This window comes from Zeugodacus cucurbitae, chromosome 3 (genome assembly GCF_028554725.1).
Source record: "Zeugodacus cucurbitae isolate PBARC_wt_2022May chromosome 3, idZeuCucr1.2, whole genome shotgun sequence".
NCBI lineage: Eukaryota > Metazoa > Arthropoda > Insecta > Diptera > Tephritidae > Zeugodacus > Zeugodacus cucurbitae.
This window is the reverse complement of record NC_071668.1, coordinates 1,024,860-1,049,539: the sequence shown is the minus strand read 5'-3', so window position 1 is coordinate 1,049,539 and position 24,680 is coordinate 1,024,860. Positions and strand designations below refer to the sequence as shown.

General features: G+C 38.8%; 1 protein-coding gene across 1 annotated transcript in view; it reads left to right on the top strand.

Moving 5' to 3' along the window:
* The window catches only part of LOC105209690 (polypeptide N-acetylgalactosaminyltransferase 2), a 72,563-nt gene that overhangs the window by 21,860 nt on the left and 26,023 nt on the right, over nucleotides 1-24,680 (top strand). The window lies entirely within an intron of this gene.

Sequence of the window (24,680 nt, the reverse complement as noted above, 5' to 3'; positions counted from 1 at the left end):
AGTTTAAATTATTTGTGTAATAGTAACTGAAGCAGATAGTCTTGTAGTTCTTCAGGCTACTAGTTTATAACTGGGCCCTTTCATTGCACCGAGTCAACATTTTCATAAATGCCTGTCTATATAATATATATGTACATACATATATTATCATACCCCTGCGAACAGGTGGGTCGACATGCTTGACTTAAGAACCACACATAACCATTCTATACACAGTTCCATACATACTATACATCCATAGCTGTACGCAGTCACTTCTATATTCTACTCACTTGTAACACAATTACGGCTATTTTGGCCAACAACAGCGGAATGTAATTTCCAGTAGCCAAGCCTAAGAAGACCAACAACGAAAAGTTTCAAAACCAAAGACTCGAGAATTCGCCACAAAGCAGAATAAACATAAGCGACCAAAGAAACAAATGAGCGAAAGTTTACAAGAAGCCCGTGTGCAAGTGTTTGGTTAACAACAATTTGCATTATCCATGTGTTGTTGTTGTATGTGAAATACTGATTTTCTTATTTAGTAAGTTGACAATTTAACAAATGTTCTTCGAATTTGATCAAGACTACTTTTATGATTGTTTGCGCTTTCCAAACTAATTTAGAAGCGCACACAGAGACACTTGCAGTAATGTTAGTCTGAAGAGTAGATTGTTCTTGGGATCTCCGTCGAAGAACTCAAGGCCGGAAAGGGTTTCTACTCATGTGTTTAGTCACATACAGCAAATTGTCAGAGCTCAGGCGATGAGTACTTGAATTCAGCTATAATTTCATAGCACAGATAGAGTTTCGGCATCATATTGAGAAAGAAATGCATTACTAAGATAAAAGATCTCTCATTAAAAATGTTCTTTCCACTCCTTCAACTCATTAGAAAGTCTTTATCTTGTTGTCAATGTTCAACATAGTTGAGGCTCATCAGCTCAATTGGATAACTTAAATTCTGGTATGTTAAAAAGAACACAGACTTCTTCATTCTTAGTATGTTATAGTTTTCAACAAATAACTCCGAAACGCTTTTCTACTTTAATAACTAAAGCGCTCTTCCGAAACACTTTCGATACTCCAACGACTTCAAATACTAGTTACATATTCTTTCATTGCCTTTGTCTAAAAGTAGGGTTTGATGTAAGAAGCTGTAGTCATGATTTACGGTCCATTTAACCAACAAGATTTACCCAATAACTGTTGATTGAAAAGTCAAAGTTAAGTAACAGCAGTCAGTCAGTCAATCAGACGGTTGCAACGATTTCCCCCATCGGCAATGCCACAATTCACTCACAATGACACAATGTGTGAGCATAAATCAAAATCTGCGAAATCAAACAAAAGATTCGCAATAAATTGCGTTTCATGGCAAGGAAAGGCTTTGGGCAATCGAACATTCAAACATTGGAGCGCTCCTAAAACCCAATAAAAGTTTAGCAAATTGCCAATCGATGTGGAGGCAAAGACACAATTGGCGCTCCTCGCGCAGCTGCTGGGGGACAAGCGTTTCGGGCTCATAATCATATCATCAACGGCGAATGACAACAACAATGCCAACACCATAATTCAGCCAAACAATAAAAACAATGGCGCCTAAGCAGCAACTTGAACTCAACGCGCGCTGCCCGCCTCCACCGCCGTCCATTATTGGCCATTCACAGCGCCAAATGCGTTCGACAGTTTTGTGTGAGCGCCGGCGGTTATCGGCAAGCTTTACGGTTTTGGATTTTGATTTGCGCTTTCGGTGCAAATGTTGCGAAACTTGAAAGCCACCACCACCAATGAATTTGGGATTTTTTCTCGTTTTCGGCGCATTGTGATGCGGCGGCGGTGGCGGCTGCTTTGGATTGTTTGGTATGTTTACATTTACAGGCAATATTGTTGTTGTTAATGGTGTTTTGCGTCCATATCAGTTTGCCATAGATTTCGTGTGGCAATTTAACTTTTGGTAGCGTAGCGCCAACACAAACTTCCCGATCACGCTGACGCAGATACGAGTATTTGCGAATATATATGAGTCCATTTGCCAATTTGGCCGCTCGTCCGGTGGGGTTTGACTGGATATTCAAGGAAATGTGCGTCAGAAACGCATCCACGTCACACACACACACACACTTGTATGTCTGTTTAAAGCTCAATTGCGGTTCGGTCGTTTGTGGTCGCCGAGCCCAGAGCAGCTGTGGCTAGTTTGGTGGCAGCCTTTCACTTTCAAATGGCCAAAAAGAAAGAGTCTCGTTAGAAACAACAACAATAACGGACGACTTTTTTTTACTTTAGTTATTGTTGTTGCTATGCACATACTATATTGGTAAATGTTGATGTGTGCGTTTGGTTAGTAGCCCGAAAAAGTCGTGATATTCAGCGCATAACAACAACAATAAAGCTAGCTAGCCAGCGTAGCGAACCAGCTAGGCAACCAAACCGCCCGGCGGCAATAAATCTTACAACAGTTAGTTTTTTTCGTCGCTCTTTTCCATTTTATTGTGACTTCATTGTTTTTGCTATTTTCGTCATTCATTCGGTTACCGAAAATTTAAATTAAAACACATTCGCTTCGTTACACCGTCACACACATCCACATATTCTCGCTGCAGCGCGCTTAGGATACCCCCTACCTCACTCCCCCCCCACTTACTAACAACGAACGGCCTTTACTCGTTTGCATATTCACGATCACAAACGCACACACTCACGAGCCGGCGCATGAGTGCGCTCTGTCAAGGGGCAAAAAGAGAAAACAGGTTAATTCGCATTCGCTTGTACGATTCCATTATTTTCTATTTTCATTTGTAAATTTTGTCTTGTGGACACTTGAACTCTGCCACAATCGAAATAATTTATCGTGTGGCGCTCGCTTGGCAACGAATGTAAAAAAAGCATGCGGAGAAGAGAAGAGCAAACGCAAAAAAGCAATTAAATTTCTTGCGAAATAGAGACAATCATAAGTGTGAGCGCCGTATGTGTGTGTGTGTGAGTGTGACACATTCCTGAATTAGCATTTCTAAATGGCGCTATACTAATTGCAGCCACTGTACTTTGTTGACTTGCTCGATTGTCGCATTAATTTTGGGATGTTTTCGAAAACTCTTGTGAGTAGTAGACAGCGAATTTAAAGCACTTAGAAGGCTACAATTAACAAAATGGATATTTTGATATTATTTTTTTCAAATAGACATCATACTTTTCCTTTTAATTTATTTCAAAACTCAAAAAACCGTTATGTTCGAATGAAAATCTATCTATCTATCAATAGCAGTGGCATTCAGGCAGTAGTCTGCTTTACAGGCTTCAAAAAATCGATTTTTTTGTTTTGTTTTAAATCTCTTCAAAAACTATCCAAGAATATGTCTTTAAAATTTCAGAGGCCAATTCGACATATTTTCGAAGCTAGAGCAGTTTTAGTGGGCGAGCGTCGAGCAGGTGCGAATACTCAGGCTGACTTTAAAGCGCGTTTTCTCGAGTCTTCATTTTCACAAGTGTTAGAAAACGGTGCCGGCGATACCATAAAAAATATACTATATGTCCGATCGAAAAAAAAGTTGGACAAAAGTATTATTTAAACTAATTGTTTTGCAACTTATCAATTTTTTTCTTAAAAAAGTGTTTTTTTTTTAAACTTCGAAAAAATTTGGAATTTTATAACTTCTTCGGTATTTTTTTAGTTCATAAAGAAAAGAAACTTATAAAAATTTAAAAAAAAATTGATTCGACCAATTTACAAGTGCAGACTCCAGGCGCTTCAGAAAATACTTACAACTTTGAAAAAATTTCAATATTTTTTAATAATAAATATGGTTTTTTAAGCCTTAAATATAGTACACTATCGTCTTAAAATTCCGTTTACCGCAATCATTTCCTTCCCTTTCAAAAAAAAATGCTTAAAAAACGCCTTTTTTCGGCTTCTAAAGCAGACTACTGCCTTCAGTTCCCACTTGTGTTAAAAAAATACCTTATTTAAATGCACTTTTCTTTTATTTTTGTAAAAATCAACCACTACTCTACTTGTTGTTGTTGTTGTTACATTTCACTGCACACCTATCGCACACCTTTGCTGTTTTCGTCCGCTTATCGCTTAATAAATTTCAGCTGATTAAGTAGCTATAGCAAACATGTGTACGTCATCAACCACTACAGCAACAACAACAATAAAAGCAATAACAAGACACGTACAGTGGTACAATTAATGTCCGCAGCATTGTTGTTTTTGGCTTCTTCACAAGTAGTATAACTGGCATTGCCACCGTTGTTGTTGTCATTGTGGCGGCGGCGGTGTGTTATCTCTCGGTGTCGACGCAAAGGCGGCAAAGCGTGAACAATCGCCACTCTTCGAACACACACAAGCGTCCGTGCAACACTTATTATTGTGGCAACACTAGTACGCGTAATAATGTTGCCACTCTTTATGTATTCATTAATGTTTTGTCATAATTCGCTGTTGTTGCTGTTGTCGCCGCCGCTGCTGCTGCTGCTGTTAATTTGCGTGTTTTTGTTGAGCAATAAATTCATAGTCGCTGTCATAATTCGGTGCAATTCATTGTTTGATTTATGAGACAGTCAGCTGTTGACAACACCAACAACAACAACACAACGCAATCGCCGAAGCCGACGCCGATGCCACCACTAACTGACTCATTGGCCCACTGTTGAGGCTGGTATTGTTGTTGTTGTTGTTAGTGTAAGTTATAGTTGATTATTGTTGTTGTCGTTGTGGTGTCATTTTTCGCGGTTTTCGCATTGTTATCTCATCTTTTCAAAGTGGCTGCGTAGAGTAACTGTCCCATTGTTGTTGTTGTTAGTGCATTATCTCGCATTAACCATACCAAAATGTATGCATGGGTGTTCTCATGCATTCTCTGGGTGTTAATCATAATACAATAATGAGCTTAAATTTAGTATACACCCCTAAATATGTATGAACCCGTATATATGGACATATATAGGTGTCTATATAGCTATGTGGCTTTGCACATGTGGATATTGTGGCAATAAATGTGCTTCACTTTGCCAAAAGCTTTGAATAGGTTTTCAAAGGTCAGATGCACATATTCTGCATTGTAGTCCATTGTATCCAGACAGATCTTGGTTGATTGAAGCATTCAAAGAACAACAACAAAGTCAAAGAGACTATACATCAACGATTTAAGATTATTCTGCACTTTGAGAAAATATTTGTTTCCGAGGGCCACGAAATATGCCGACGGTTTTAAAGTGGAGGACGAATATAAGGCTGGAACAAGGGTTCAGTTTTGAAACACAAATATCGAAGTCAGTCTTCTTATATTGCTCCCCAGCACATAACCCATGAGATGATTTCTGTCATATATAATCGCCTTATAATCGTCTTGAAAATTTCACACTAAACCCAGCTTAAATACCAAATACGCTTGTTGAAGTTCCAAACGTAAAAGACTAATCCTGAATTTCAATTAAAAGCAGCAGACGACGTATAAATCGAGGTTTCCGTGGCACATGAGTGTGTTTGCATGAATGCCGATTTAATATATATTTACTTGTACAAAAGCATAAATCCCACCAGTGTGTGGTGTCATTATGAATTTCGGTGGTTTTGGCTGACGGCAGGTGGGTGGGCGCGCCGCGGATCAGAGGGGCGCCGAACATGAAAATTAATTAAGGCTGCCGGTGGCTTCAGATGTCACTACAGCGCGCCGTGTATTAGAATTCAGATGTGTGGCTGCACCGCAACCCACTCCACATTCCCCACCACCACAAGCATCACCAACACAACCAACTCATCAATTGAATTCTATGTATATGTGTGCGCGGGTGTGTGTGCGTGCGAGTTTATTAAATGTCGGTTGCAATGTATCATTTGTTCATTTGTTAATTACACAACAAACAAAAACCAAAAGCTACAATAAATTTGCGAGCCGCCAAGCAGAAGCCATGCAAAAAACGAATACAAAAAAAAAGCAAATGAGGAAAAAAGCATAAAAATATTACATCACAAATAAACAAGTGACAACGATAACAACAACGACAACAACAATGGCAAACAAGCCGCAAGCGTCAATTACAGTCACACAAAAACTATTTGCTTTTTGCTCGTCGCCTTGTGTAGATGCGCCTGCCACACATGCCGTAATTACAAATGTGGATCGCGAACGGCCCACAGCAGCCACAGAGCAGCCACACAGCTTGCGGCCATCGTCGGCCTTCGGAAGCTCGTACTTTGGCGTCAATTGATAGGGAATTACGTGCCAGTTTATCGTATGAGCATACAATTAACATTTCTATGTAGCTATACACGTATATATGGGTGTGTGTGTGTGTGCGCCCAATACAATGGCGGGCAATTAGACATTCCACTGCGTTTGGCGGATATCATTGCGCTGAGGTTGGCGCTTGTAGACGTGCGAGTCCACTATTTAGGCGCTTCTTGTTGTTGCTTTTGTATATTTTTGTAAATATAACGCTTGTCTTCTACACTCTGAGTCCAGTCATTAGACTTTTTGCGATTTCTGGAATAATTTATTTAGTGAGACAATTCTGATGCGACTTTGAGTTATCACTAACAATGAATATAAAAAGAAATTAGATCATCTCTTGTTGAATTGCTCATTATGAGTAATACTTGACAAGTAGAAGAAGGAATTATATGTGAATCTCGGTTTAGAGACGTTCAAAGGTTTATTTCAGGTCAAAGTGTTTCTAATATTTTTCAACCGTCTAATATTTTTCAAAGTCTAATGAACAATGTTTTCGATTATTTCACATTGGTCCTTAACTTCCTTATCAGAGTCCAACTGAGACATCAGCTGACTTTCAATATAAAATCCGACTCTATTGGAAATGGATATTGCGTCATTTTAATTCAATAATTTCCGTATAAAATGAATTAATACTTCGTAGTTCATTTAATTTAATCAAAATCAGCCAATAATCTCATTTTACTTGTGTACCTCGAACTCAGCGAATCCTGGGCACCGCCAGTTTGCCAACAAGCTAGCCATGCGGATAATGGCGGCAATTCAATGACGTGTAATCATAGGAAATGAAAGCGAAATGATTTCTTTATTGCTGGGCGAGGCGACTGACAGAACACAGAGCGAGCGCATGCAGAGAAAACTCTCCGACGGCGAAGAGGAACGGCAGACGGCTTCCGTCCGCCTCCACGTGCACTGCCATTTGCATGCACACGAATTGCGCTGCCACTGTCTCAACAGTAACGGTAATGGGGGAGGCGTCGGCTATAATGGCGTTCCATCGATAATAGGCTACATCGGCAGCAAGCGTCAAGCGGCGGCGCCGGCTAAAAAGGCCAACTTCATTAATAAAGAAAAGGCAAAAACAGCAACAATTAATGCCGACGACAGCAGACAGCAGTGTCGCATAATAACGGCTCAATTAATTACGTTCGGGCACATTTGATGGCCAATTAAGTTGTATGAGCGCCGCCGCTGAGCAGAGCTGAGCTGAGCAACGGAGCGCGCTGGCCGCAACTGACCGTGGCTGACCATAGCTGAGGAGGCCGGGCGGGGGTGCTCATGCGCGGCCTGTAATTCTGGCTCGGCACAAAAGCCAACCGTTGCAGCTGCCTATGAAGGCGGCGGAGACGAGGCACTGTAATGAAAATCACATCATCAATAAAGCGCTGCCGAGCGCACTAGCAGGCAGACCAGCGTTATTGTTTTCACATTCAACGCCACCATATGCCACACACACATGTTTGTATGTATGTGTATTCGCATGTTTTCATACAGGAATGTGTGACTGTGTTTGTGTCGACGACGGCATTTGGCAAATATTGCTCAACTTTTAACGCTCGCTTGCGCAGCTGTTGCTGCTTTATTTACATTTTGTTAAATATTTCTCGCAGTTGTTGTTGTTGTGGCTGCATTGTTTTTGTATTTTTTTTAATTTTATTTTTTAAACAAAGTTTCATTGCGTTATTTTATTAATTCAGGCGAACGCATAAAAAAACGAATAAAAAGAGATTGTGTGTGTGCTTCTTGTTTATTTGAGAAAAACATTTTTGTTTTCGAACGTGTTGCCATTATTGTTATTGCCATATGAGCAATGGAAAATAATAATAAAATATAAATATAGTCATCATCCCATAGGCTCTTACTAAGGGATATTTGGTGGCAAATAACGCGCCTAAAAAGTAATTTTAACTAAGATTTAAGACCAGAGTCTTCCATAGAGTCGCCCTCGCGCTGTCACCTCCCATCTTTGACAACTTCAATGTCCACTTTGTCTTTGATTTGCAATGGTTTTCGAACTTTTGCTTCACCGCCGTCTTGCCACGCTCAACCGCAGCGCTCGCGGCGGCCCTGAAGACACAGGCACACCACCACTCTCTTCATTGACGCAACACCTCAGCGCCAAATTCGTATAATACGAATTTTTAGTGAATTCGTTTTGGGTTATTTGCATTATTTTATTTGTTGTTGAGCTCATTTTTAATTTCAAATTAAAATTGTTCAAAGGCGCATATGTGTCTGTCGCCCATTGTTTGTGTATTTTAGTAAACAATTTTTTTTTGTTTTTTTTATTTTTTTTCATTTTCAATTTACCTTTTGCTTTTGTGTTGACTATTTATAAAGCGCGCTGATTTGCAAATCTCATTTTGATTCGCATTTGATAATTTATGTCATTTAAAGCGAGCGCTCAGCTTCGCGTTCGCTTTGTGTTGTTGCAGTTGGTTAGAGTTGACCTTGATCGCGAGTGATTTTAATGAGTCAGTTGGTAGTGTTTACCCTTTTCAGCTGATATAACAGCATCAATTAACTTTTTTTTGCGACGACACAAATATTTTTTTTATTTTTATTCATTATTTGTTGTTGTTGTTATTGCTGTTATGATTTTTTTTGCGAAACCATTATTGCGGTGCGCGGCACAATGGCGATCACTCTGGGCAATTATTTATTTGCCATGCAATGACATTGACAGTGGAAAACTATTATTAAATGTGGCCTTCATGTTGACAACAGCAACAACAACAATAATAATAACAACACGGACCGAATGAAAAGTGTGTTTAATGAAATCATGTTAACAAAATGGCAAAAATATTCGATAAGGTGTTATTAGCGAGCAATTAAAAATGTTTTCATGTGGAGCATCTGTTTTGGCAAGCGTGAAGAAGTGCTGCCATATTTTTTAAAATAATTTTTTGTTTATTATTATTTTTTTTGTTTTCAATTGTCTTTTGTTAATTTGCGAATGTTTTTGAAATTTATTCAGTCGACCCTTGTAGCTTTTTGGTTGAGCATTGTCTAATTGATTTAATTGTGGTCGATTTTTTCACTTTTGACAAGGCAAGGTCAGCAAGGGGACCAAAAAATATTTTTCATAATTTTGAAAACTTTTTTTCTTTACAAAAGAGTTTTCATGTAACAACAACCACAACTTGTAAAATACAGCGCCACAATCTAGAAGCTCAAAGTCATGCAGCAGCATGCGGTGCCAGTCGATTTGCCCAAAAACTCGATTCATCGACCGCAAAATTCACCCCCGCTGTTCTAACAAGCAAACATACAAATGTTCAAATGTAGGTTATATTTAATAATATTCGTAATTCATATCGTTAAATTGCCGCAGGAGGTCATTTATTCATTTATTTAAATATTATTTGTGACAATTTTTTTTGTTTTGTTTTTGCTTTTTATTATCAGAGAACTGCTCATAACACGCGAAAATGCTCTTAAACCACAGCCGCATTGTTCATAATGCGGTTATTATCATCATTATTATTATTATTATTAATATTACTAATTCTCTGCAGTGCCGATAAGAATCACAGAATTTCGAATTTTTTTCGAATTCCAAATTTTAACGGTAAAGAGGTCAAACCGCTTAAAAAAATCGAGTTTTGGAAGCCGCTAATTTGAATAGCCATTTAAAGAGACATATTTACATACAAATATCGACATATATATGCGTAGAGAGACTGGACTAGTTAAACAAAAAGTTTTGTCATTTAAATCCACCGGTTATGCATCGATACACTGGTTTCACTTGTTTTTGTTTTTGTTTTCGTGTCACCAAATAATTCCATTACCAAAGTCAAAGCTTTAAAGCGCGACCAAATTTTGTACTCTGCGCATTTAGAACTGCGATGGCTTACAAATTAGTATTCAATTCAACAAACGCGTTTCATGCATCCAGTTATTGGTTACCACAGTTGACTATGTATACATGTATATATATATGCATATATATATACCTATATGTACGTATGTGGTCTGGTAAGGTCTAAAGCAGGTTCAATTTCCGATAAACCAAATTTGTCAACATTTCTAATATTGTTTTCGATTTCTATTTCTATTCTAATTAGTTTTGCTGTGAAAAGGCTTTGCTTCTGGTTGCCGTTGCTCTTCGTTAATTTACTTACGAACAAATATACATACAAACACATATATATATTTGAAATACTTGTTTTGCTGGCGTTTTCAATTTCAATGGGATTTTGGGCGATCAAAAATTCCAAAACTGCATCGCATAGATTAGAAAATCAAACTCGTTCGCGACTATGTGTGTTTGTGTGTGTGTAAATATTCAGTTAGCCGAGCTTTAATTCTATCATAGGCTCACACATATGCACAGTTATATGAGCCGTTTGTGTATTTCTAAGTGAAAATCGACAGATTTGAATTGGGCCGATGATGTTTATGGACTTTAGTGGGGAAAATATATATTTGATGTCATATGAGTATTCATGTGTGAAATGGTATGCATGCCTCTCTTGAAAGCTTTACTTAAGCAGAATTCAAGGAATTATTAATTTTCAAAGCAATGAAGTATCTAGTAGTAGAAGAATCCTAAAAGTTCAACGGCTATTATCGCATATAAGCAGATTATACTATTTACCTAAGACATTAAGCTATTCAAGGAATGAGTATGCTCGAAAAGAGTTGACCCTTCGCTTCTTCACCTATTTTCAAATTAAACAAGACATAACGTTAACTTCGGCTGTACCGAAGCTAATATACCCTTCACAGGCGCATTTCTTTCAGTAACTATATGCTAATCTAAAGACATAAGAAAAAGTAAGTAAAAAAAGGAAACATTTTTCTAATTCTTTTTAGCCGGGTTGTTTGCTAGAAACATTAAGGTTATATAGTTAACCGATCTGAACAATTTCTTCGGAGATTATATTATTACCTTAAGCAGTAATCCAGGTCAAATTTCTTGAAGATACCACGTCAAATGCGAAAAATTTTGTATGGCAGCAATAAGCTATAGTGAACCTATTTGAACAATTTTTGCGGAGATTAAATTATTTCTATGAACAATAACTCACACCAAATTTCGTGAAGATATGTAGTAAAATGCGGAAGTTTTCCATACAAGCCCTTGATTCCGATCCTTCAGTTTGTATGGCAGCTATATGATATAGTGGTCCGATATCGGCAATTCCGACAAATGAGCAGCTTCTTGAAGAGAAAATAATATCTGCAAAATTTCAAAACGATATCTGAAAAACTGAAGGACTAGTTCGTATATATACAGACAGACAGACAGACTGACGGACGGACAGACGGACATGGCTAAATCGACTCAGTTCAACATACTGATCATTTATATATATACTTTATAGAGTCTCCTACGCTTCCTTCTGGGTCTTACAAACTTCGTGACAAACTTAATATACCCTGTTCAGGGTATACATATATATATATATACTTCTCTTCTCACTGAGCACTAAGACATTCAGCGGACTATCATTAAAATGCAAATCCCCGCCCATTGTTCCAACTTTAATGTGAGAAACAAGCGATTTACGTAATAAACATATGTACAATCTCGCGACAACGCACCGACTTGTGAAACAAAACACTTGGGATCCCAAAAAGGTATAAAACTGAAAACAATTTAACGGCTCATTTATTGCACTTGAGCTGCTTAAACTCAGCTAATTTCGGAGCGTTATTCGCCTAAGCGTTTGCGCCAAGCAACTGCCATGGTCGCGCACACACACACACCCGCAAATGTCAAGGGTATTTAAGAAATTCGCAAAGAAAAATATGATCAAATTAAAAACTTGGCAAAGCCTTAAATTTTTCGTACAAGAAATTTAATGAATTAAAAGTTGAAAAAAAAGCCTGTGTTGTGTGTGTCCATTGTGTTGCATAAATTTCGAAAAATTCCACAAAAAACGAAAAGTTCCTCTGAAGTCTGAAAAGTTTAAAGCACAATTAATAATAGACGCCTTGAAATTAAAGGGAATGATTGCCAACATTTGATAAAGTTTAAAGTGACATGCAATTTGTTTGGAAACGCATTAATTCCGCTTTAATGTAATATGCCTTGTTTATACAAAAACAAAAAGGGAATTTTTTAATCCCTTTTTGGATTGCAAAGGCTGCATTTCGCGGTATTTTGTTTTAATACACTTTTTCAAGTACCGTCAAAGGCTTAATTTGAGCAGAGAGGTAGCAGCGACATAGCATGTGTGTACTTGTATTTTTGGCAACATTTAAACTGTGGAGCACAAATTTCTCGAGTAGAAGTCTGCAGTTAAATATACTCAAATACAACGCTTAGCAGGTCGGCAGTCATTCAGCGTCTATATACTAAACCTACAATATCTTAAAAACGCTTGAAATATGCTCGACTCATACCTGTTGAAAAGCGGAGAATTGTAACGACTGCCCGCCGAGCGAAGATTATTCACTAGCCGCATTCTCCCCCCAAGAGTTTCGTTCTTTCAATAACAGCCGAGTGTAATAATTACGCTGCCACTTAATTTACATAAACACAAAAACAGAGAAAGTAGTTATCCAACAGTTTTTGCGGTCTTACCACTGCGACACACCGCCACTCCGCCACCGGAGAGATAAGCATTAGAAATAATTAACAGGCCAGAGGCTCACCTGCGGCGGCCGCAAAGCCAGCATGTCGGCACAGTTTTAAATGTGTGCCGCAGCGGCAATTACTCGTGTTTGGCCAGCACGCGGCCGCCGCAAAAGCAACGAGTGCTAAATGCCAAGCAAGATGGAAAGGGGAAATGTAAAAAATTTGCGAAACCTAGTGACCGTTGACCGGAGCGCTGTAGAGTCAGGCGAGAGATTGCGACAAAGGGTTAGCCAGTTGGAGGTGGAATGGTAATTGCAAAAATAAAGTGACTTTGGACAAACAGAAATGTGGCACTTTTGACTTTTGTATTTCTTTAAATAAAGCAACAACATTTGTTTGTTCTTATTTACTTCGGTATAATGCAACGAGAACGAAACAGAAATTGTCACAAGAACTTTGGAACTCCATAAATCAGCCGCAAGTTGCGGTTCAGCGGAGAGCAGAGTGTGGCTACCTCTTTAGAAGAATTGAAAACTGGGTGATGGGTGAACAGTTCAACTACTTGAAGAACACTTAAAACCGCTAACAAGTTGAGTGCTTTTGAAGGAGTGTTTGTGCGGGTGAACGTAATTTTGGTACACTGGGTCATAAGAAATCTGCACTCACTACTTTTAAGAAGCAGCTATGGCTTTGAGATTACCCCTCGAATGAGTTTCGTGCTCATCTTGAAGACATTACGGCATGATGATCTAAATTGCGCTTTTGTAAGGTTGAAAAGTGCAAAAAATTCGAGAAGATGTCACGAAGTCCGCAATGGTAATCACAATGAAAACAATTCGTAAGTCATCAGTCTAAAATGGCTTAAACTAGGTGAAATATATTGCCTTACCTATAGTAAAAACAAGGGGACAAGTCAAATAAAACTAAATAGCTTTGTGCGAAGTGAAAATAAAGTACAGAAAAATAACAAAAAAGAAAAAAACAAATAATGAAGTGAGAAACAAACAATAAGTGTTGCGCTTGCCTTTGCTTGTCGACACGCCGACGGCGCGAGCTCTTCACATTCGCCGCTTTGAATGCCGCTGAAAGCGGTCTGACGCTCAGTTCTCCGGCCAACAACCATCAGCAAGAGTCGTAGCGGCAGCAGCTGCCATCATTAGCGAGCAAACGATAATCAGCGAATTAGGTGGCCCAACTTCGCGGCACACTCCCCGGCAGCGGGGCAAGAGAAAACGAATGAATTTAAATGAGGCAAACACGTCGCAAACGAGATGAAAGAAATTTATGGTCAAGAAAAATATGAAATTCGAGCCGAAGTCATAAAATGAAAACGCGCTGCCAACTGAAGCGCCACAAGATAAAGCTGCGATGGAGCAAACAACGAAATCATTTCGTAAGCTAACGGAAGGGGGGCAGTTCGGTGCCTGAAGTGATGGAACGGCAACGCGACAGTGGCCAATTGACAAGGTCGTTTGTGGCACATTCCGTCTTATGCAACGAAGACACACAACCGACGGCGATGACTTGAAATTCGAGATAACAACAAATAACAACGAATAAACAAACGAAGCTGCGAAAATAAAAGCCACACGATGGTAATCTAATAAATACAGCGAACAAACTCAAATGAAATTCAAGAAAACAACAAATAAACTTGCTATAACAACAACAACAAACGATAATAATAAGTGAATGAAAGTGGAAGTGAAGTGGAATCGGTCACCTTCGTTACTGCCGTCTCTTCACCACACGCGCTTCACCGCTCACAGCTTAGCGCTTATCAGCGCTTACTGTTATTGCAAACGCACCGAAATGTTATTGTTTACAGCGCTGTCGTTGACAAGTCATCAGGCTGCGACTGCCAATGGACTGGGAAGTCGAAGTGCTCTTAACTGTCACTATTGGAAATCAATTTGAATAATATTGCTTAGCATACATTTAGGCGTATACGCCTGTTCGACATCAAAGGCGGTCAAAACAAGCTTACTTGCAGCGGTTAAGGATGGAATATCAAAAGAACACCGGTAACCGGAGTCACAGGCAGCGCTCAACTTGTCATTCGAATTATTTCGTTTTGTAAATGCGCATAACGGTATAATATCAAATGAGCAGTGCATTAAAGAACTTGTAAATTGATGCGAAAGAAGGAATATTACTTTTAGTCAGAGAAATCGGAGGTTATTGAGTAGAAATAGAGTCAATAAGGTCGACCGCCTAGTTCTTTAGTTCCGAGCATTAACCCTGCAAATGCAAAAGCATATTTTAAAAGAATAATGAATATCTTTAATGTCGCCACGTCTCTCGCTTTGCTGCACTGCAGAAAATTCCTCGCTTCCTCCAATTAAACCCATCAATAACAAACATTTTCCAGTGATTATGTCATTTGAATGCTTGTCATTTTTCTCTTTTTGTTTTTGGAATGTGAATAAAAATGGCGCACAAACAAATACACAAATGCTCATATAACGGCAATCATTTCATAGCTGACAGATTTACAAGCGCGCGCACACACACACACACCTGTCTCCAGCGAAACCGGTTGGCAGTCAAGCTAACCAATCACGACAGCAATTGCAGGTGTCAAATTGTGGCGGCAAGCAGCTAAAGTTGCACTGGCTGTTGCCACTTGTGATTCATTGCAGTGGCAGACCCCGTGGCAGCAATTGTTGCATGCAACTCCACACGAGTCGGAAATGCGCAAAACACCAAAGTGATGAAACCAACGACAGCGTCAGCGGAATACAAGCTGCAGCACGGTTGGCGTAGTGTCCGTCGCTTGCTGTGGAGCTTTTGTGGCATGGCGATTTTCAATCGCAGATTTCAATCATTGATTTTTGCCATTTTTTTCATTTTTCCACTGATATTTTTTAATGGATACATATCTACGCGTGTGAGTGATGTGTTTAGCTGTTCGCCCGCGTTGCAGTGCCCGGCAGCAGCGCCCAGCCATGGTCATCTTAATATCGTGAGCCGCACTTGGGGCACTCCAGCTGGCTGTTGTTGGTGTGTTTTTCGTGTTTACTGCAATTTAATTCAATTTCGCTTTGTTTTTTTTCGTTTGTGTTTGTTGATTTAATGTTTAATCTTTTGAACCTGATTTTTTATGCGTCCGGTGTGTTAGACAGCATGGACAGACGTACGCCTGGAAGCGCGCAAAACGCTGTAAATTGCTGCGATCTTAGATTATACTCCCCAACAGCTGTAAGAAAGACAGTGCGCTACGTGACCGTTAGTTGCCTTAAGTATGTGACTACCAATCAGTGAGTTGTGTGTTGAAACCGCGACCGAAGTGAAAACAAAACGTCCGGCAGCTTTCTGGGGCGGCCTCTGTAGCTCACTACATTTGTTGTGAATTTGATTAAAATGCTTCTGATATGCGTTGGAGATGAGAAACTCGGCCCAACAGTTAGCCATCTCATTTGTGTATGTGTGTATGTGTGTGTATTATTTACGACGTTTTTGTATTTAGCAGCCGGCAAAGCGTTCATATTTTCAATTTCCAGACAGTCAACAGGCGAATTATTGCGAATAGCGTATTAATTAAAATTGATAAACTAATGCAGTGTTGCATGTAATCAGAAAATTAAATATTTAAACTCTACTTAGCAAAGCAATTTATTTGCATTTGTGTATTGTGTTTGTGTGAGTGTGCTACTGCTTATCGGAAGATAAATAGAGACGGATTTCACATTTATAATTCATGTTTTGGGGTATAGGTGCACTAACAAAGCGAAGGTCTTACAAATCTTAAATAATTGAAAATTGGTGATTAGTTATAAGCTAACAGTCTGGTTACAGAAAAAAGTTAATTATATATCACTATATATTTATTTGGATGCTCCATATGAGCTCTCCCTACACATGAGACTAATTTCGGTATTTTTTTCAATTAAGATAGCTTTCACTTGAAAAACATTTTTTATGCCGTCGAACTAATTTTAATACAAATTACCTGCAATCATTTGACGCAGTGACGAAAAGCCCGTCTTAAAATTAGTAAGTTGGTAAGAGTTTTAATATGCAGACAGGCGCACATTTTACAATGAGTTGATATCAATGCATAACCATCTATTGAACTGTGTGTGTGTGCGCATTGGCTATTATCGGCTTTACGAGCAATCCGCCGACTGAACACAGGCGGAGACACGCACAGTCTGGCGCGCGCTGATTGAAATGCCACAACGCATAAATCAAAAGGCAGCCGATGAAGTCGATGAAGGCCGTGAAGGCCGCCATAAGCGCCGCCACATTTGTATTGCCTATTGCCAATCGTGCGAAATAAACCAATAACCATTTGCCCTCCTAGAGGTTAAGTATACGCCCCCCACGCTCGACCCATTGCAGCAGCCGCCGCCGCCGAGTCTTTCAATCGCATTGTGAGCAGTTAGACTTAGCTTGTATTCGCCGTCGAGTAGCTTTTACAGGTGCACAAACCCAATTATGTGCTCTCACATGTATATGTGTGCACATATGTATGTGTTTGAGTGTTTCTATGTATGTGTGCCGTGCCATACAAGCTGCTGTTGTGATTGTGCGGCGTGCGAAGTGCGCGTGCAACAAGATTGCTGCCTTACATTGCTGCGATTGCTTGTTATTATGTTATTAAGCCTTAAATATTGTCGAATTTCACCGCCGCTGGATCAGCATTCACAGTTAAATGGCTAAATAGTTGAGTTGAGCAAACAGTTGTTGTTGTTGTTGTTGTACACAAACAATAGTTGTGCTTAAGTTCGCACATTAAATATTTACCAACAATATTTACCGCAAAGTTCTGCTTCTTCTTCTTCTCCGCCGCTTTGTTTGCTTCTCTTTTCAGTGAGAAGAAATTGAAGTGTTGGCGGGCGATTGCATTGTGTTAATTTCTTGCTATTTTTGTGGTAATCGGCTTCAATCGAGCACAAGCACATACATACGTATATATTTCTGTGTGCGTGTGTGTGTGTGGGTGCTATTTTTATTGTTGTTGTTGGCATTGTTTTAGTTGTGCATTCTTCCAGTTGAGCGGTTTACCACTTTTCTTAAGTTTCTGAAACCAATTCTTGTACTTTTCTTACGGTTTCATTTGTTCTGGTCTGTCTTCTTGCTTTTGACACTGCCCGTCTCCCCTCTTTGTATTTCTTTTGTAGCCTATCTCTCTGTCTATTCTTATCGAAGCCACAATAAAGGTCAAAATGCTTAGATATTCTGTTCATTTTGCTCAACAAACCGAGATGAGTGCTCACATATAGTCTTTCTAATGAACATTTGTTTCTGTGTGATTGCATATCTAGCTTCAGAGTACAGTGGATCGCAGAGGGTGATATGTAGAAAGCAATATAATGTTGCTTTTTCGCCTTTTTTGTGAGGATGATAAGATAAAATATGTTTCAAACAGTTTTAGACAGTAGTTTCAGCTTGACAGCCCTTGGTCTGATATAAGTCCGGATCAGTTAACGTAGAACTGATGGTTATGAATAACTAAAATGATACAGACTTTTTATATTATTCTCAAGATGTGAAATATATGAAATAAAATTATTAAAATTAAAAATTATTTATTTTTTTATGGAAAAATTTCCAAAATGTCCCACTGTGCAACATTACTACCGTTCGGCTGCCTTAATGACTATGAATGTAGAATTTAAATGAAGTGCTACTGAAACTGTTATAAATGCGCATATATATTTACACTCATATATATTCATATACAAATACACTCGATATGTAGTACATATGGTTTGTGCAGGTGTATCGGTCATTAAGCATGCTTTGTGCCCACATATTCACGCTAATGCAATGTAATTGTAGTAATTGGAACGTATCAAATTAGCATTTTGCTGCTCCGAACTTCTTATTAACCGCATTTCTCCGCAAGGCCTTGCCGCGCTACAGCCAAACAAGGCGCATTTCTTTCAAATTTAAATTTATGCTTTAAATTCTCCACATTTCTTTTAATGTTTCTCACTTGGCTGCTTGGCTTTGAGCATAAACAGGCAGTAGCTGTGGCATACATATGTTCATATGTACTCGTAAACAATTGCTTCTTCAATTCTTAAAGCACAGTTAGTGGCGTGTAATCAGCCCGTAAACGCTCGCAGCAACTGCAAGATTGCGGCACAATAACAACAATCAACTACATCAACCATATGCGCAACCAAGCATATCAATAGATCAGCGAGGCAGCGTGTAACAAAGAGTTCTTCACAGACAAACCGTTTCCCGCTTTTGTGCTACTGCACATGCTTTTTTCCCGAATATTTTCGATATTTTCATGCCGCATTTATTTATTTCTTGTTGTTGCCACATCGTGTTGCATGCTGTCACGGTCAGTGATGCGCATGCGCGGCAATTATGCGCCGTCGCAGTCGCCGTTACCAATGCGTCAGCATCACTCAGTGATTGAGAGAAATTGCCATCGACAGCTGGCGCTGGTTGAAAAAAAAAACGCTTAATTGCATCTGCGATTGCTGTAAATATTGTTGCATTCAAGTGATTAAACCGTTTAACAGGCGTGTTGCTGCAACGATCCAACATTATCTTCTTCTCTATCAAATGTTTTGTTTTTATTTTTTAAATGCAGTAACTAAACACATCAACACCTCAGCAGAGAGTTCATTCGAACTGTACTTTAACTCCGAATTCAGTTGCTTAGTCATTAGTGTCACAATGTCATATAAAGAAAGCAGTGGTTGTTTATCAGTTCAAGTGCGAAAGGTCGAAATGTCACGACGAGAGTTGAGATGATTGATCTGTGGTAATTAAGGTGTGAGTTTACTTGTATTAAACAATCGTGAACTCGAACTAATACGAATGGACTTTGCTGTTTAACTAGCTGACTATCGTCTTAGACAGCTTCGTTTCAAATAACGCCAAGCGGGAAAGCATATTTAAATGAACATAGAAGCAGAATCTATCCATTGTCTTTAAGCAATATATTGTCGGAAAATTCGTCTTCTGATTCATTTGAATTCATTTTTAGTTTTTGTAGTTTATCAGCAGTAGCTAAGCTTCAGATTCCTTCAGGCGCAGAATTTTTCCAAGAGAAGTGAAGAAGCATTTTCACCAAATTTCTCTCATTCGCTTTCCATGCATAAAGCTTTTTAGCCTTTTTATACCCTGAACAGGGTTAAGTTTGTCACGAAGTTTGTAACACCCAGAATGAAGCGTCAGAGGCCCTATAAAGTATATATATAAATGATCAGTATGCTGAACTGAGTCGATTTAGCCATGTCCGTCTGTCAGTATATATACGAACTAGTCCTTCAGTTTTTAAGATATCGTTTTGAAATTTTGCAGATGTTATTTTCTCTTCAAGAAGCTGCTCATTTGTCGGAACTGCCGATATCGGAAAACTATATCATATTGCTTCCATACAAACGGAACGATCGGAATCAAGGGCTTGTATGGAAAACTTCCGCATTTTACTACATATCTTCACGAAAGTTGGTGCGAGTTATTGTTCATAGAAATAATATAATCTCCGAAGAAATTGTTCAGATCGGTTAACTATATAACCTTAATGTTTCTAGAGAACAACCCGGCTAAAAAGAATTAGTAAAATGTTCTTTTTTTTACTTACTTTTTCTTACGTCTTTAGATTTACTTAAACACATAGTTAACATTTTTTCTTGTTATTTCTCAAAATGCTGTGATTGATTAGCTGTGATTTTCTTCTTCTCAAAACTCACATGATATCATGGCTCATTTACATACATACATTCTAGTGACCTCTGAAAAATTTCACCTCATTTAATTAATTTTCATTATTTTCTCTTTCTTTGCAGGTATGACCTCCCACAAATTCTCAAACATGTCTACAAATTCACCAAAAGGGTTTGCATTTTCTCTCTTGTCCATTGAGTTCAATAAATTGTGCTGCTGCAACGAAGAGCTGCTGCTTGATGCTGGCAACAAATTCGCATTTTTACTTGAAATTTGCTTTAGATTTATTTTTTGTATAATAACAACAAACACATGGCGAAAAAGTGTGCGCTGTGTGTGTAAATATGTGCATATGTTTAGCATGCCTCTTGACAATTTCAATCAGAATATTATCTTCAAGTTCGCATGCAAAATATTGAGCGAAAAAATAGAAATTCAATCAGGAAGCTACACTCTCTACACTGATGCAAATACAACAACAAATACGCTCGTCAACTCGTTATCGCTTAGGGAATCGTGTCCTTCCTGCATACAAACATACATACATGCAAACACGGATGCTTTCAATGTAGAAATGTTGACTTTAAATATATGTAGAGCACATGGCAAGTCTATGTATATATGTGACTACAATTATATATATATTCATCTTTGTATGTATGTCAGTTTGCATGCACAGAGTTGTTTCTGCGGATTATACAAGATTACTCGGCCAATCCAGCTGCCAGCAAATCGCATTCATTTTGCATTTTGTACGAATATCCCAACCAGATAAGGATACGAATAAGGCTGCCGAGGAACGCCAGGATGCGCTTGCAAGATAAGAGCGGTGAGGCAGCCTGCGTTAACCAAAAAGTGTTCAGAAAAAATATCGTTTTGCAATGTCTACCCAAAATGGTATGAAAGTGGAACGCATTGCCAAATTGTGTCTATTACAACGATTGCATGTATTTACAAAAAACACAATTTAAAGAAACATTAAAGTCGCCATTCGCAAAAATATGTCTCGTAAAAGCAACCAGATTAAAGGCGGATTAAATTCAGAAAAAATGTTTCATGTTGTTATGTGAAGTGGATGGTGTGTTCAAAAAATAACGGGAATTTTCGTTTTTTTTTTAATATTTATTCACTCGTCTACGTTAAAAATGTCGCCTTGAAAATAGTCCCTATTTGAAATACTTTTTGGGATAGCCTTTGGCTCTTTCAGCGATTGCTCGTATGTTTGTAAAACGACTACTCTGTAAGCTTCTCTTTATATTTGGAAATAAGAAAATGTAACACGAAGCCATCTTTGGTGAATATGATGGCTGGGGCGAGTTTCGCCAAGAATTCACGAACAAGCACCGAAGGGTGAGCTTGGAACAAACGAAAACAAGAAAAAACGTTAACTTCGGCTGTACCGAAGCTAATATACCCTTTACAGGTGCATTTCTTTTAGTAATTTCCATTAATTCCATACAAGCCCTTCATTCCGATCGTTCGGTTTGTATGGCAGCTATATGCTATAGTGAACCGCTCTGAACAATTTTTTCGGAGATTAAATTATTTCTATGAGCAATAACTCACACCAAATTTCGTGAAGATATGTAGTAAAATGCGGAAGTTTTCCATACAAGCCCTTGATTCCGATCCTTCAGTTTGTATGGCAGCTATATGATATAGAGATCCGATATCAGCAGTTCCGACAAATGAGCAGCTTCTTGAAGAGAAAATAACATCTGCAAAATTTCAAAACGATATCTTAAAAACTGAAGGACTAGTTCGTATATATGCTATCTTAAAAACTGAAGGACTAGTTCGTATATATACAGCAGACGGACGGACGGACAGACAGACGGACAGACAGACGGACATGGCTAAATTGACTCAGTTCAACATACTGATCATTTATATGTATACTTTATAGGGCCTCCGACGCTTCATTCTGGGTGTTACAAACTTCGTGACAAACTTAATATACCCTGTTCAGGGTATAAAAAGTCTAATCTTAGCGGCTGCTACAGACAAAGTAAGCAATAAGTACAACTGAAATTTGTATCGTACTTCAGCGTAAAAAAATTGGCAATTGGACTCTCCAAGCCCGTGAAGTTTTAAATTTTACAATTCCCGTTATTTTTTGAAGACATCATGTACATATGTGAGGAATGTATGTATGTGATTTTAACATAAATTTTTGCGGATTTTTGCTGTTTCAAAGCTTTTAAATACTTTTGCTCACTTTTTTGCACTCTCGTTTCACAGTGGAATTGTCCGACATTTTGAACATTTTTGTGTATTTTTGGGGATATTAAAGTTAGCTACAAATAATTCCAACAGAACAAGGCGTACATAACCTCAGATACTGTTTACTAGAAGCTCTTGCATCACTATGACTTCACCCTTACTCTTTAACAATTGCTGAAGGTGAACTTTTCCGCTAAAAATTCAGTGTAGCGATTCCAATTTCTACAATCTTTGGTGACTCATGGTGAAAATTTGTGTTTTTTCCATTTTCCAAATAGCATTTGGTGTTAATTTTCCTTGGATTTTTTTTTAATTTTCTAATAAACTTAATTCAAGAACTTTTTTTCTTTGGCTGCCTTTGGCTCTTAGTCTTATTTCACTTTCCACTTACTTTTTGGTACAAATGCGCACAAATATATTTCAATTAATTTAAATCCTGGCGCAGAAACGCGGCGATGACGCCACACCGAGCCACACTTAGTAGCAAGCGAAAAAGCGAAAATATTTATAAATAAAATGGAAAAGCAGCTGTAAAAGGAAATAGAGTGCGAACGAAAGCATGAACGAGTTTCCTGCTTTTGTTTTTGTTATGGTTGTTGTTTTTGTTGTTGTTGTTGGTGTTTGGTGCACTCACTTGGCACCCCAGAAGCACGTCATGTTCTTGACATAATTTTTCACAATTACCAAATGGCTTAACCCTCGCTACGTTGCTGATGACGGCCAGTCCACGAACACACACACGCACACAGAGAATCTGCATTTCTTCAGGGAGCGCTCATATTTCCATTTTTACGCACTCTGCTTAAGGACCCGAAAGTAGGTCTTATTTTGTAATTCCATTCTGTTGCACGTTTCATGGTTGCTGTGTTGCACTTTTTCTTCGCCTTTTTGCCGCTTACCTTCTTAACTCGCACCCATAAGTACTTGATCACATTAGAGGCCTTCAGTTTTAGTGGCGCACAAGCTTCGCAAAAACTAAGGCATTAAACGGATTTTGATCAAAGAATTTCATGTATTTTCATAATAATTCTAAGAAAATCTTCAAGGTCTTACAAACATTATCACTAATTCTCTTACTAAGCCCACTAAGTCTATATTACTTTTTATTTAGACCTACCACACTATGGTTGAGAGTTGTTTTAAATAATCCGATTACTTATGAAATACTTTTTTCATAAGCTATATACGTCGTGGGTATGGATCGGGGGAATTTTGAAATTTTAGATGTCGAAAATTTGTTCATTCTTATGAGCTGTGCCACTCTGATGTCAGATACATATTCGAGTGTCTTCATTTGCCTAGATACCATGAAAAGTTACATAAAAGGAAGAAACAGGGCAGAAAAAAGAATACTCAGACGCCATGGATAAATTAAAAAAATAAAGATAAGTTAAATGAAACCGTAAGACCCAAGTAAGAGCCACAGAGAAATGTGAAAACCGCACGCATCTCACAGTTAACCACACTCACGCACGCACTCGGTTATTCGAAGACATATTTTTAGCTAGAGTCGAAAAAAAACCTGCAGAACAATATTATTAAGAGATTGTGAATGTTTGCCAACGCAAACGCAAAGAACAGCAGAATAGCAGAACAGCAGCGCAACTCAACGCCAGGGGCAGCGTGCCGGAGGGTAAGGGGTAAATTTCATTTAGTTTCATTTATGCGTGGCGTCATATTCCCCAGTGGCACAATAAGACGGACACATTTTATTTTTACATTTGGCGCAGCGTGAGCCAGCAGAGTGCCAGCGCTAGAAGAATGTGCGAGTTTGCAGAAATATTAGTCTGCGCGGGAGTCAGTAGCGGCAGTCAGTAGTAGCGCCGACACGACGTGGCAGCGACGGGATGTTGTGTCGGCTTACGGTGTTGCGAATGCGAGCGGGTGACAGGAATGACAGCAACAGCTTCCCGCATCCAGCTCATAGCGCACGATTGTTGGTGATGTTACTGCTGTTGCCGGTGATGGTTATGTGCGACGCAAAAAAAGGGGCACAGTCTCCGACAAAAGTTCAGAGGTTATTGTAATGCGCTCGGCTTTAACTACAGCCGCAGCGGAAATTG